The 14,260-nt window shown below is 44.2% G+C and overlaps 1 non-coding gene across 1 annotated transcript; it reads left to right on the plus strand.

Moving 5' to 3' along the window:
- The first annotated feature begins 13,528 nt into the window (after nucleotides 1–13,528).
- Nucleotides 13,529–13,632, plus strand: LOC129024017 (small nucleolar RNA U13). Its single transcript, XR_008497009.1, has one exon. It is a non-coding gene; the product is annotated as a small nucleolar RNA U13 (small nucleolar RNA).
- The last annotated feature ends 628 nt before the right edge of the window (nucleotides 13,633–14,260 follow it).

A 14,260-nucleotide genomic window follows, 5' to 3' on the forward strand; every position in this document is an offset into this window, starting at 1 on the left:
TGGTCTCAAACTCCTGGCCTCAAGTTATCCTTCTGCCTTGGCCTCCCAAAGCACTGAGATTACAGGCATGAGCCCCATGCCCCAATCCTCAATTTATCAATTTTTTTCTTTTGTTGCCTGTGCTTTTGGTGTCATATTCAAGAACCATTGCCAAATACAATGTCATGAAGCTTTTCTCCTATGTTTTCTGCTGAGAATTTTCTAATTTTAACTATGACATTAGATCTTTGACCCATTTTGAGTTCATTTTGTATTCAATGTAAAGTAAGAGTCTTTTGCATATGGATATCCAATTTTCCCAATACCATTTGTTAAAAAGACTCTTCTTTCCCCCATTAAATAATTTTTTTTTTTTTGAGACAAGGGTCTCCCTCTGTTGCCCAGGCTAGAGTGCAGTGGCACGATCATGGCTCACTGCAGCCTCGACCTCCCAAGCTCAAGAGATCCTCCCATCTCAACTTCTTGAATAGCTGAGACCACAGATATGTGCCACCATGCCCAGTTAATTTTTGTATTATTTGTAGAGATGAGGTCTCATCATGTTTGATCTTGAACTCCTAGGTTCAGCTTCCCAAAGTGCTGGGATTGTAGGCCTGAGACACTGTGCCCGACCCCATTAAATGATCTTGATACCCTTGTTGAAAATCATTTAATCATATACTTGAGAGTTTATTTCTGGGCTCTCTATTCTATTCCATTGGTCACATCTGTATGCAGAACAGACTTTTAAAGATACCATTTTAAACTATTTGGGTTATCAAATCATTCAGTACTAGAAAAAATGTGGGGAGATGAGAATTCTCACACATTGCTGGGGGAAATAAAAATTGCTGTCTCTTTCTGGAAAGTATTGTGGCAATATCTTTAAAAATGTAACACATAATTTTAATGCAGCAATTTCACTTTTGGGAATCTTTTCTATAGATATAAAAACACCAAGGGAGGGAGGGGAGGCAAAAAAAAATTAAACATCAATACGTAAGAATATGCATACAAATATATTTATTGTGGCATCCTTTTTTTTTTCTTTTCTGAGGCAGGGTCTCACTCTGTTGCTTAAGCTGGAGGGCAGTGGCACCGTCATAGCTCATTGTAGCCCCCCTTTTTTTTTAGAGACAGGGTCTTGCTCTGTTGCCCAGGCTGGTCTCGAACTTCTGGCCTCAAGCAATTCCTCCTGCCTCAGATTCCCAGAGTGCTAAGATTACAGGTGTGAGCCACTGTGCCCAGCTTCTTGTGGCATCCTTTGTAGTGGGAAGAGGCTGAACCGAAAAACAGTCAAGTACCTACTCTCTCTCCATCTTTCTTTCCCTGGAGTCACATGCATTTTAATCTCTGTTTCTTTTTGTATTTTTTCCTGAACTTGTAGATGGACCAACAATATCAGTAGGCTGATTCTCTTTGATCTTTACATATTTCAGTGCTCACTACTGTCTCAAGCTAGAGTTTCTATTTTGTTCACTTATAAATCTACTATTAATATATTTATATTTATTTTTATTTTTAGAGAAGGAGTTTCACTCTTGTTGCCCAGGCTGGAGTGCAATGGCGTGATCTCGGCTCACTGCAACCTCTGCCTCCCAGGTTCAAGTGATTCTCCTGCCTCAGCCTCACAAGTAGCTGGGATTACAGGCACCTGCCACCACACCCGGCTAATTTTTTGTATTTTTAGAGAGATGGGGTTTCATCACGTTGGCCAAACTGGTCTTGAACTCCTGACCTCAGATGATCCACCTGCCTTGGCTTCCCAAGGTGCTGGGATTACAGGCATGAGCCGCTGCACTCAGCCAATATATTCCTTTTTAATTTCAGTTTTTATAATTCCAGTTCTCTGCCAAATCTTTCAAGTTTGGCTTTGATCTCCTTAAACACAGTACACAGAGTTGTTTACAGTCCGTATCTAGTCATTGCAGAATATAGAATCCCTGTGGGTCTGTTTCTATTATCTGTTATTTGTCCTTATTTCTGGTATTTTGTCTCCTTGTGTGCCTGGTTGTCTTTTTGTTTAAGCTATTTTGATTCTTATTCCTAGAAACTTGGTTATCCTCGTACTGAACATTGTATTTGAAAGAAAATTATAGGCTCGGTGCGGTGGCTTATGCCTGTAATCTCAGCACTTTGGGAGGCCAAGGTGGGCGGATCACTTGAGGCCAGGAGTTTGAGACCAGCCTGGCCAACATAGTGAAACCTTGACTCTACTAAAAATACAAAAACTAGCTGGGCGTGGTGCACACGCCTGTAATCCCAGCTACTCAGGAGGCTAAGGCAGGAGAATCATTTGAACCCAGGAGGTGAAGGTTGCAGTGAGCTGAGATCGTGCCACTGTGCTCCAGCCTGAATGACTGTGTCTCAAAAACAAACAAAAAAGAAGGAAGGAAGGAAGGAAGGAGAAATAGGAAGGAAGGGAAAGAAAGAAAATTACAGAAACAATTGAGGCCTGAGATGATGTTATTTTTTCTCCAAAGTGGATTTGGTTTTACTCTTGCCACTAGCGATTAGGGGCAACTTAATATAAGTTCAGGCCTTGAGATTTTTCTGGGCCACTTAGATGATTTGAAGTCAGTCTGCAGTCTACATGAGAGTTACTTTACTCGTACTCCCTTATACCTACAATGCAGGGTTTTAAAGTCCTAGGCCAAATCCGAGGGTGATATAGAAGGGCTGCCACCCTTTATGAGTCCTGGACTCCAACTTTTGTCCCCATGGGCTCCTAAGGCTGCCAAAAATACATCTTAGCTTTCTAATTACTTGTTCTGCATCAGCAAATGCCTCAGACAAAGCATCGAGTGCTAGGCTCCTCACTTCAAATTCCTTACCAATCCAAAATCTTGGCCCAGTTAATTCCTCACTATTTTGTTTGTTATGATATACTTTTAGAGAAATGCATTTTATTTTTCATCCAGCTGATTAGCTGTATTCAGTAGGAGGGCTGGCTGAAATTACATTGTATGCCATTAACAACAATGAAAGTCTATACAGTTTACTGAATGATTCCTGAATGATAAAAATCTCATTAGCTCTAGTCAACGGCCCATTCCTTATTTCGTGGCCAGGAGTACAGAGCCATTCAATATATAGGGTATCCACTATGTATTGACTTTGGGAAGGGCAGGTGGCTAAGAAGGGGATGTAAGTATAGGAGAAATGACTGGCATCTCTAATATATCAAATTACATTCTCTTCTCTAAATATACCCTCCTATATCATATTCCAGTGCTTTTTCATATGCTATCCCCTCAGCCAGAATTTCTTCCCATCCTGTTCACCAGGTAAACGCCTATTCCTTTTTGAAGACTTAGCTCAAGTATTGCAACTTCATCTCGAAAACAAACAGGCTGGGCACAGTGGCTCACACCTGTAATCCCAGCACTTTGGGAGGCTGAGGCAGGCGGAACACTTGAGGTCAGGAGTTTGAGACCAGCCTGAGCAACGTGGTGAAACCCCGTCTCTATTAAAAATACAAAAATTAGCTGGGCATGGTGGCAAGTGCCTATAATCCCAGTTACTGGGGAGGCTGAGGCAGGAGAATCACTTGAACCCAGGAGGCGAAGGTTGCAGTGAGCCAAGAATGTGCCCCTGCACTCCAGTCTGGGTAACAGAGCGAGACATCATTGCAAAACAACAACAACAACAACAACAACAACAACAAAAAAACCCCGACAACTCTTCATCTGTATGCCCTTTGTAACTTGCATAAAGCTTTTCATAGCAGTTATTTTATCCTTCAGGATGGGAATTATTTTTTCACCTATGTGACCTGAGATTTTGCCAGGCACACTGAACAAATACTTGGTGAATTAATAAATGAATGAATGAGAGGGAAGAACACTAGATTAGTTTTATGAGACAATTTCCAAGTTTCTTCAGATCTTATGTTCCATGATTCTATGAAATTCAAGCTCAAAAAATAACTTAATTCACTGGTTTGTCATTCACTGGACCTTAATACTTACAAAAAATGTTTCCTCTTCCTTCTAAGAATAAATAAACAGGTGTGTAGGCTTGACGCGGTGGCTCACTCTTGTAATTCCAGCACTTTGGGAGGCTGAGGCAGGTGGATGACCTGAGGTCAGGAGTTTGAGACCAGCCTGGCCAACATGGTGAAACCTTGTCCCTACTAAAAATACAAAAATTAGTCAGGCATGGTGGCAGCTGCCTGTAATCCCAGCTACTGGGGAGGCTGAGGCAGGAGAATTGCTTGAACCCAGGAGTCAGAGGTTGCAGTGAGCCAAGATTGCACCATTGCACTCCTGCCTGGGCAACAGAGAAAGGCTCCGTCTCAAAAATAAATAAATAATTAAATTAAATTAAATTAAATTAACAGGTATGTTTTGAGAAAGAATAGACAATGATATAATTTAGAGGCAATTTCCTAATGTCTTTTACTCTACTAGACTTGGCACTCTCAGATTCTGAACAAGTCATCAAACACATAAGTTACCTTTATGGCTACTTCACACTTGTCCCATCTCCCGCTCCATCCCTACAAATTCCTATTTTTTTCTTCTCACATTTTCATCCCTTCTAATTTTCTTTTTTTTTTTTCTCTCTCTCTCTCTTTTTTTCTTTTTTTCGAGACAGAGTCTTGCTCTGTTACCCAGGCTGGAGTGCAGTGGTGCGATCTCGGCTCACTGCAACTTCCGTCACCGGGCTCAAGTGATTCTCCTGCCTCAGCTTCTTGAGTAGCTGGGACTACAGGTGTGTGCCACCACTCCCGGTTAAGTTTTGTATATTTAGTAGAGACGGGGTTTCACCATGTTGGCCCTGCTGGTCTTGAACTCCTGACCTCAGGTGATCTGCCCGCCTCGGCATCACAAAGTGCTGGGATTACAGGCATGAGCCATGGGGCCCAGCCTTCCTTTCTAACTTTCTATATTTTCTTCCATACAAATAACATTTATTATTATTATTTTTTTTTTTTAGACAAAGTCTGCATCTTGTCCCCCAGGCTGGAGTGCAATGGTGTGATCTCAGCTCACTGCAATCTCCGCCTCTCGGACTCAAGCAATTCTCCTGCCTCAGCCTCCCAAGTAGCTGAGATTACATGCACCTGCCTCCACGCCCAGCTAGTTTTTGTATTTTTAGTAGAGATGGGGTTTCACTGTGTTGGCCAGGTTGGTATTGAATTCCTGACCTCATGATCCCCCTGCTTTGGCCTCCCAAAGTGCTGGGATTACAAGCGTGAGCCACTGCGCCCCCCGCCATAAAAACTTCTTAATAAATTGGCCAGGATGATCTTGTTCTTCTCTTCTAGCCATCTGTTAACATTCTACATACCAGTGTTTCCTGAGCCAACTATATTCCTTGAAATAATGCTAGGTGTTCAGGGTGAAGTAAATTTAGTAAACACTGCATATTATATCCCTCTCTTGGATATAGTCATAATTCACATTAGTATAATAAAGGCCCTCAGAAGGTCTACAGTGAAAGAAATCTGCTTAATTTTGTTTAGCTTATTGTACTTAGTAAATACCTTTTTTTTTTTTTTGAGATGGAGTCTGGCTCTGTCGCTCAGGCTGGAGTGCAGTGGTGCAATCTTGGCTCACTGCAACCTCTGCCTCCCAGGTTCAAGTGATTCTCCTGCCTCAGCCTCCTGAGTAGCTGGGATTACAGGTGTGCACCACTATGCCCGACTAATTTTTGTATTTTTAGTAGAGGCAGGGTTTTACCATGTTGATCAGGCTGGTCTTGAACTCCTGACCTCGTGATCTGCCCATCTCGGCCTCCCAAAGTGCTGGGATTACAGGCGTGAGCCACCATGCCTGGCCTATACTTACTAAATACTTTCTAAGTGGCAAGTTGCAATTCAAATGTCACTTTTTACATGAATCCTTTTTTTTTTTTTTTGACACGGAATCTTGCTGTCGCCCAGGCTGGAGTGCAGTGGCGCCATCTCAGCTCACTGCAACCTTGGCCTCCAAGGTTCACGCGATTCTCTTGCTTCAGCCTCTTGAGTAGCTGGGATTATAGGCACCCACCACCGTGCTCAGCTAGTTTTTTTGTATTTTTAGTAGAGACAGAGTTTCACCATGTTTGCCAGGCTGAAGGCCTCCCAAAGTGCTAGGATTACAGGCGTGAGCCACCGTGCCCGGAATGAATCCTTTCATGACTCCCAGAGGCAGAATCCAATGTGTCTACCACTGAATTCACATAGCTCAGAGTTACATTATAAAGTGCTATAAAAATAATGGTTTCTGATCAGGCATGGTGGCTCACACCTGAAATCCCAGCACTCTGGGAGGCCAAGGTGGGAGAGTCTCTTGAGCCCAGGAGTTTGAGACCAGCTTGGGCAACCTTGTCTCTACAAAAGAAAAAAAATTTAATTAAAAAATTAGCTGAGCTTAGTGGCATGCACCTGTAGTCGCACCTACTGGGGAGGCTGAGGTGGGAGGATTGCTTGAGCCCGGGAGGTTGAGGCTTCAGTGAGCCATGATCACGCCACTGTACTCTAGCCTGTGTAACAGAGTGAGACTCTGTCTCAAAGAAAAAAAAATTAGTTTCTGTTAATATTGTGGTGTAATATTTTTATTGCAAGCAATAGAAAAATCATCTCGAAATATCTTAAACAATTAAGGGAATTTAGTCATCAGCTGAAAATTCAGGCAAAGCTTTGTCCTCAGTGTTAAGGCACAGTGATGTTACCAAAGACCTGGTTTCTTTCCATTTCTCCTTCTGAAATATTTGATATCCCTAAATTTGTGTGTGCGCGTGTGTGTGTGCGTGCGTGTGTGTGTGTGTGTGTGTATTTTGGAGACAGAGTCTCGCTCTGTTGCCCAGGCTGGAGTGCAATGGCGCAATCTCAGCTCACTGCAACATCTGCCTTTGGCGTTCAAGCGATTCTCCTGCCTCAGCCTCCCGAGTAGCTGGGATTACAGGAGCCCACCACCGCGCCCAGCTAATTTTTGTATTTTTGGTAGAGACGGGGTTTCACCATCTTGGCCAGGCTGGTTTCGAACTCTTGACTTTAGGTGATCCACCTGCCTTGGCCTCCCAAAGTGCTGGGATTACAGGCATGAGCTACCACACACGGTGACTAAATTTGTTCTTTTTTGTGATGTCAGTATGGTTACAGCAGCTTCTAGAAGGGCTATCTGTGTTTTCTTCACCTCAAATAGGAAGATAATATCTCTCGAGGAAACTTCTTCAGAATACCATGAAAATATCCTTTCCAGAAGCCCCAGCAAAGGTCTTTTTATATCTCACTGGCCTGAATTAAGGTCACCTGTTCATCACTGATCTAGTCAATGTCTATGGGGATAACCATGTGCCGGGCTTAAGCCAAGTTACCCCTGGATGTAGGAGTGGAGTCAGCTTCCTTATGTGGTTACACATAAGAGAATATGGATCCTGTTACTAAGAGGAAAGAGAAAGACTGTTTGTTGGGCAGTCAAAACCCACAAAAATCCACTACATGATGCTGACCACATTCAACTACTTCTGTATTAATACCTTGATTAGTATACTAATGAAAATTTCTGTATAAATTAATGTTCACACAAAAACTTGTACATGAATGTTCATGGCATCAGTATTTTTGTTTGTGTGTCCATTTTTTAACTCAAAGACTTTGTTTTATTACAGTACATAGACTGGGATCGATGGGAAGATGTAGATGTCGTGGGCAACCATGGTCAGCATCGTTAGCCCATCCCCATCGTCATGAATGTATCAAAGGTGCCTCTACTCTGCATCATGGTTTTCCCAATGCTGCCCATCACCTCCTGATCTTGCATCCCAATCCTGAGACAGAGGGTGCTGAGGGGCACCCTGGCCACCATGGCCACTGTGCAACCCATTATCAAAGCCCATCTCCATGAAGTCAAAGCAGCCTGGCTGAGACTGTCCCTAGGGACCCACAACCACTGGCATCTCGCTCTCAGCCTTGGTCGCTCAGCTCTCCATAGCATTGAATTCATAATAGCCAAAAAGTGGAAACAATTCTAGTGTCCATCAACTGATGGATAAACAAAATGTGACATAGCCACAAAATGGAATATTATTCAGCAATAAAAACGAGTGAAATACTGATACCTGCTATAACGTGCATGGAACTGAAAACATTATGCTAGGTGAAAGAAGCCAGTCACACCAGGCCACGAATTGTGTGATTTATTTTATATAAAGTATGCACAAAGTAGATTAGTGATCACCAGAGGCTAAAGGAATAGGGTTTAGGGCATGACTGCTAATGAGTAGAGGGTTTTCTTTGGGGGTGAAAGAATGTTCTGGAATTAGATAGTGGTATGAATATACTCAAAACCACTGGATTGTGCACTTTATTTTATTTATTTATTTTTGAGACAGAGTCCCAGTGAGTCGCCCAGGCTGGAGTACAGTGGCGCACTGTTGGCTCACTGCAACCTCTGCCTCCTGAGTTCAAGTGATTCTCGTGCCTCAGCCTCCCAAGTAGCTGGGATTACAGGCATGTGCCACCACGCCCGGCGAATTTTTGCATTTTTAATAGAGACAGGATTTTGCCACGTTGGTCAAGCCGGTCTCAAACTCGTGGCCTCAAGTGATCTGCCTGCCTCAACCTCCCAAAGTGGTGGGATTACAAGCGTGAGCCACTGCGACTGGCCTTTTTTTTTTTTTTTTTTTGAGACGGAGTTTCGCTCTTGTTGCCCAGGCTGGGGTGCAATGGCACAATCTTGGCTTACCGCAACCTCTGCCTCCCAGGTTCAAGCGATTCTCCTGCCTCAGCCTCCCGAGTAGCTGGGATTACAGGCATGCGCCACCACGCCTGGATAATTTTTTTTGCATTTGTAGTGGAGACGGGGTTTCTCCATGTTGGTCAGGCTGGTCTCAGACTCCCGATCTCAGGTGATACGCCAGCCTCGGCCTCCCAAAGCGCTGGGATTACAGGTGTGAGCCACCACACCCGGCCCAGGCCCTCTTTCTTAAATTAGCAATGCACATGAATGCACACCAGCATCTTTGCAGCTAAGGACCAAAAGTATATTTGAAGATTATTCTTTAGTTGGTTTATTTTGTGATTTGTCACTTGCACAGATGCCGTTTGGTCACATATCATTACAGAATTGAACTGACTAGTCCATGTTTTCCTCATTTCCATAATATTTATTTTACTGATTTAATTGCGAAAAATTGCTTTCACTTCATTTTCAACTTTGAAAGCAAAGAGTTCAACTACGGCTTTGAGTTAGTTTTGTCTGATAAAACTTATAATATTTACATTGTTTTAAAAACACTATTACCTTGTTTTCTGTTTTTGTTTTTGTTTTTTTGAGACAGAATCTCACTCTGTTGCCCAGGCTGGGATGCAATGGCACCGCCTGGGCTCACCGCAACCTCTGCCTCCCGGGTTCAAGCGATTCTCCTGCCTCAGCCTCCCAAGTAGCTGGGATTATAGATGCCTGCCACCACACCAGGATAATTTTTGTATTTTTAGTAGAGACGGGGTTTCATCATCTTGGCCAGGCTGGTCTCAAACTCCTGACCTCGTGATCTGCCCGCCTCAGCCTCCCAAAGTGCTGGGATTACAGAAGTGAGCCACCACGCCAGGCCTATTGTTGTTTTTTGGAGACAGAGTCTTGCTCTGTTGCCCAGACTGGAGTGCAGTAGCACGATCTTGGCTCGTTGCAACCTCTGACTCCTGGGTTCAAGTGATTCTCGTGCCTCAGCCTCCCCAGTACCCACCATCACACCCGTCTAATTTTTGTATTTTTTTGTAGGGACGGCATTTTACCATGTTGGCCAGGCTGGTCTCGAACTGCTGACCTCAAGTAATCCGCCCGACTCAGTCTCCCAAAGTGCTAGAATTACAGGCGTGAGCCACCGCGCCCAGCCTAAAGAACATTTATTGATCACATTACTGGTTAAGTGGTGCAAAAGAAACACACAACTTTTTATCTACACAGTTCTATAATTTGTGTGAAAATCAGGGACCTTGGACATACATCAAGTTTAATAAGGAATCGAAGCAATTGCTAACAAATTCAGAGCATTCCTCTGGGACTCCTTCAACCAGTTCTAACAGTCGCTCTCCAAGGGAGAGATGGCAAAATGTTGTGATTACCAAGGAGCCACCTTTGAGAAAGATTAAGAGGGCAGTGTGGCCAGATAGGCCATCAGCAATACATTTCATCAGAATAAGGGAAGAGAATGCATCTGTTTAACCATATTCCAAAAAAAGGAGAGACTGGAAAGAAAAACAGAAAGCCAATAGTGGTGGCAGCTCTTTCAGGGGGAACAAAAAGAGAAGATGAAGTGTGACCAAGTGTACAAAGCTGGAAGGATGCAAGAAAAAATTGCCATCGAGTAGTTGCTTCAGCTCTTTTTTTTTTTTTTTTTTTTACATATTTCAACTGTTTTATTTGCTTTCTGGGGTGTCAAATATGAGGGCTCTCAGGGTCCAGCCCCAAGCAGTGTCCAGCAGATCTTTCTCTGCCCGAGGGTCCTGGACATGGAGGTTTCAGACAAAAGGCACTGACTGGAGCTCTGGAAGTCAGGCAGAAGCCACCCTGAAGCTGGGGGTCTCAAGTCCGCCTTTGGGGAGAGAAAATACATTCACATTGGCAGGATTGGTTTTTCACTTTTAGATGAGGTCAGGGTCTGAGTCCTCCCAGCTCTCCTTGTCTTGCAATGTGTTCTGCAGATCCTGGTGGCATTTCTGCAACTCCTGGAACCTGGAGACATATGGATCAGAGTGCTCGTCCAAGGCAGGAACCCCAGAAGGTTCTCCCCAGGCAAAGGCAGGGCGCCTCACCCTCCAGGGTACCTCTGACAACATCAGTAATATCAGCAGCATCTGAGAGCAACGCCATGGCACAGGTCCTGGCCTGCACATGATGGTCCTGGTGCTGGTTGCTGTCTAGTTGCTTCAGCTTTAATGTGAATACATACACTGTCTCTAGAGAAGCACCAGTAACCTAAAACTAAAGGAGAAACTAAATAAAAAGAATAATACAACTTTACCCAAAGACTAAATCACAAAGTGGATTTCCTTTTGTCCTAAATTAGCAATAGTGAGAAACAGCCGGGTGCAGTGGCTCACGCCTGTAATCCCAGCACTTTGGGAGGCCGAGGCAGGCAGATAACGAGGTCAGGAGATCGAGACCGTCCTGGCCAACACGGTGAAACCCCGTCTCTACTAAAAATACAAAAAATTAGCTGGGCGTGGTAGCAGGCGCCTGTAGTCCCAGCTACTCGGGAGGCTGAGGCAGGAGAATGGCGTGAACCCGGGAGGCGGAGCTTGCAGTGAGCCACTGCACTCCAGCCTGGGAGACAGAGTGAGACTCCGTCTCAAAAAAAAAAAAAAAAAAAAAAAAGCAATAGTGAGAAACTTCCAGTGTTCCAAAAGTACTAATTTAAACCATTTCTTTAATCATTTGAAAGGCTTCTTTTTCACTAGTTGCTGCCCTTATCTCCCAGAAAAACTAGTGACAACCCATGTGACTTTAATATAATTTCTCAAGGTCTGCATGGGAATTTTCAGTGTATTGTGTTCAAGAAACTCACCTGCTCCAACGCAATATTTGTAGCGAACTATAGAAATGATCCCTGAGGCCAGGTGCAGTGGCTCACATCTATAGTCCCAGCAGTTTGGGAGGCTGAGGTGGGCAGATCACTTGAGGTCAGGAGTTCGAGACCAGCCTGGCCAACATGGTGAAACCTCATCTCTACTAAAAATACAAAAATGAGCTGGGCATGGTGGTGGGCACCTGTAATCTCAGCTACTCAGGAGGCTGAGGCATGAGAATCACTTGAACCTGGGAGGCGGAGGTGGTTGCAGTGAGCCAAGCTCGTGCCACTGCACTCTAGCCTGGGCGATAGAGCAAGACTCAGTCTCGAAAAAAAAGAAGAAATGATCCCTGAAAGCATAGTCTTCAAACCAATATTTGTATTTTTGTACACAGAAAAAAAGTTTTGAAGCTTGGGGGTGGGCTAAAGAAAAGTGAAAATAGACAATACACTTTTTTTTTTTTTTTTCTGAGACAGGGTCTTGCTCTGTCACCCAGGTTGAAGTACAGTGGTGTGATCATAGCTCACTGCAGCCTCAACTTCCTGGGCTCAAGCAATCCGTTCACCTCCGACTTCTGAGTAGTTGGGACTACAGGCACACACCACCACACCCAAATAATTTTTGTAGTTTTTGTACAGACAGGGTTTCATTGTGTTATCCAAGCTGCAATACATTTTTTTTTTTTTTGAGCTCACTCTGTCACCCAGGCTGGAGTACACTGGCGCAATCTCGGCTCACTGCAACCTCCACCTCCCTGGTTCAAGCAATTCCCCTGCCTCAGCCTCCTGAGTAGCTGGGATTACAGGCGCATGCCACCATGCCCAGATAATTTTTTTTGTATTTTTTTTTTTTGAAACAGAGTTTTGCTCTCGTTGCCTAGGCTAGAGTGCAGTGGCGCAATCTCGGCTCACTGCAACCTCCACCTTCTGGTTTCAAGAGATTCTCCTGCCTCAGCCTCCCAAGTAGCTGGGATTGCAGGCACCCACCACCACGCCCAGCTAATTTTTTTGTATTTTTAGTAGAGACGGGGTTTCACCATGTTGGTCAGGCTGGTATCGAACTGCTGACCTCGTGATCCACCCATCTTGGCCTCCCAAAGTGCTGGGATTACAGGTGTGAACCACCGCGCCCGGCCCTTTGTTTTGTATTTTTAATAGAGACAGGGTTTCACCATGTTGGCCAGACTAGTCTTGAACTCCTGACCTCAGGCAATCTACCCGCCTTGGCCTCCTAAAGTGCTAGGATTACAGGCGTGAGCCACCACACCCGGCCTGTAATAAATTTTTAAGGCCTCTTTGGCAAATGTTTGGTAGATGAACAAACGGCTAGCAGTGAAGAATTGGGAGGGATATCAGGGACAGAGCAAGTGGCTTTGAGCACACTCTTTTTTTTTTTTTTTTTTTGAGACAGGGTCTTACATTGTCACCCAGGATGGAGTGCAGTGGCACAATCTCGGCTCACTGTAGTCTTGATCTCCCAAGTTCAGGTGATCCCCTGCCTCAGTCTGACCCCTAGTAGCTGGGACTACAGGTGTGAGCCACCACACCTGGTTAATTTTTGTAATTTTTTCTTTCTTTTTTTGAGACAGAGTCTTGCTCTGTCGCCCAGGCTGGAGTGCAATGGCATGATCTCAGCCCACTGCAACCTCCGCCCCCAGGTTCAAGATATTCTCACGCCTCAGCCTCCCAAGTAGCTGGGTCTACAGTCATGTGCCACCACACCCAGATAATTTTTGTGTTTTTAGTAGAGATGGAGTTTTGTCGTGTTGGCCAGGCTGGTCTCGAACTTCTGGCCTCAAATGATCTGCCCGCCTTGGCCTCCCAAAGTGCTGGGATTACCCTACCAGCCAAATTTTTGTACTTTTTGTAGAGATGAGATTTCACTATGTTCCCCAGGCTGGTCTTGAACTCCGGAGCTCAAGCATCCCAAAGTGCTAGGGTTACAGGTGTGAATCACTGAGCCTGGCCTGAGCATTCTTTATTGAACAAGTGGCCACCTATATAATATTTTTGCCAAAAATATTTACCTTTATTATAAAGAAATAATCAGATCATTTTGTAGTTCATAAGCATGATGATTGGGTATTCACATGGATGTGTGAAATGTGCCATCCACAAACATTGTTATGATGTTGGCACATTACCCATCTGACATGAAAAAGGGGAAAAAGGGCTGGGCGCAGTGGCTCACGCCTGTAATCCCAGCACTTTGGGAGGCTGAGGCGGGCAGATCACGAGGTCAGGAGTTCGAGACCAGCCTGGCCAAGATGGTGAAACCCCATCTCTACTAAAAATACAAAAATTAGCCAGGTGTGGTAGCAGGTGCCTGTAATCCCAGCTACTTGGGAGGCTGAGGCAGGAGAATCGCCTGGACCCGGGAGGCGGAAGTTGCGGTGAGCCCAGGCGGGTGCCATTGCACTCCAGCCTGGGCAACAGAGTGAGACTCTGTCTCAAAAAAACAAAAACAAAAAACAAGGTAATAGTGTTTTTAAAACAATGTAAATATTATAAGTTTTATCAGACAAAACTAACTCAAAGCCGTAGTTGAACTCTTTGCTTTCAAAGTTGAAAAGGAAGTGAAAGCAATTTTTTGCAAGTAAATCAGTAAAATAAATATTATGGAAATGAGGAAAACATGGACTAATCAGTTCAATTCTGTAATGGTATGTGACCAAACGGCATCTGTGCAAGTGACAAATCACAAAATAAACCAACTAAAGAATAATCTTCAAATATACTTTTGGTCCTTAGCTGCAAAGATGCTGGTGTGCATTCATGTGCA

This window comes from Pongo pygmaeus, chromosome 1 (genome assembly GCF_028885625.2).
Source record: "Pongo pygmaeus isolate AG05252 chromosome 1, NHGRI_mPonPyg2-v2.0_pri, whole genome shotgun sequence".
Taxonomy (NCBI): Eukaryota; Metazoa; Chordata; class Mammalia; order Primates; family Hominidae; genus Pongo; species Pongo pygmaeus.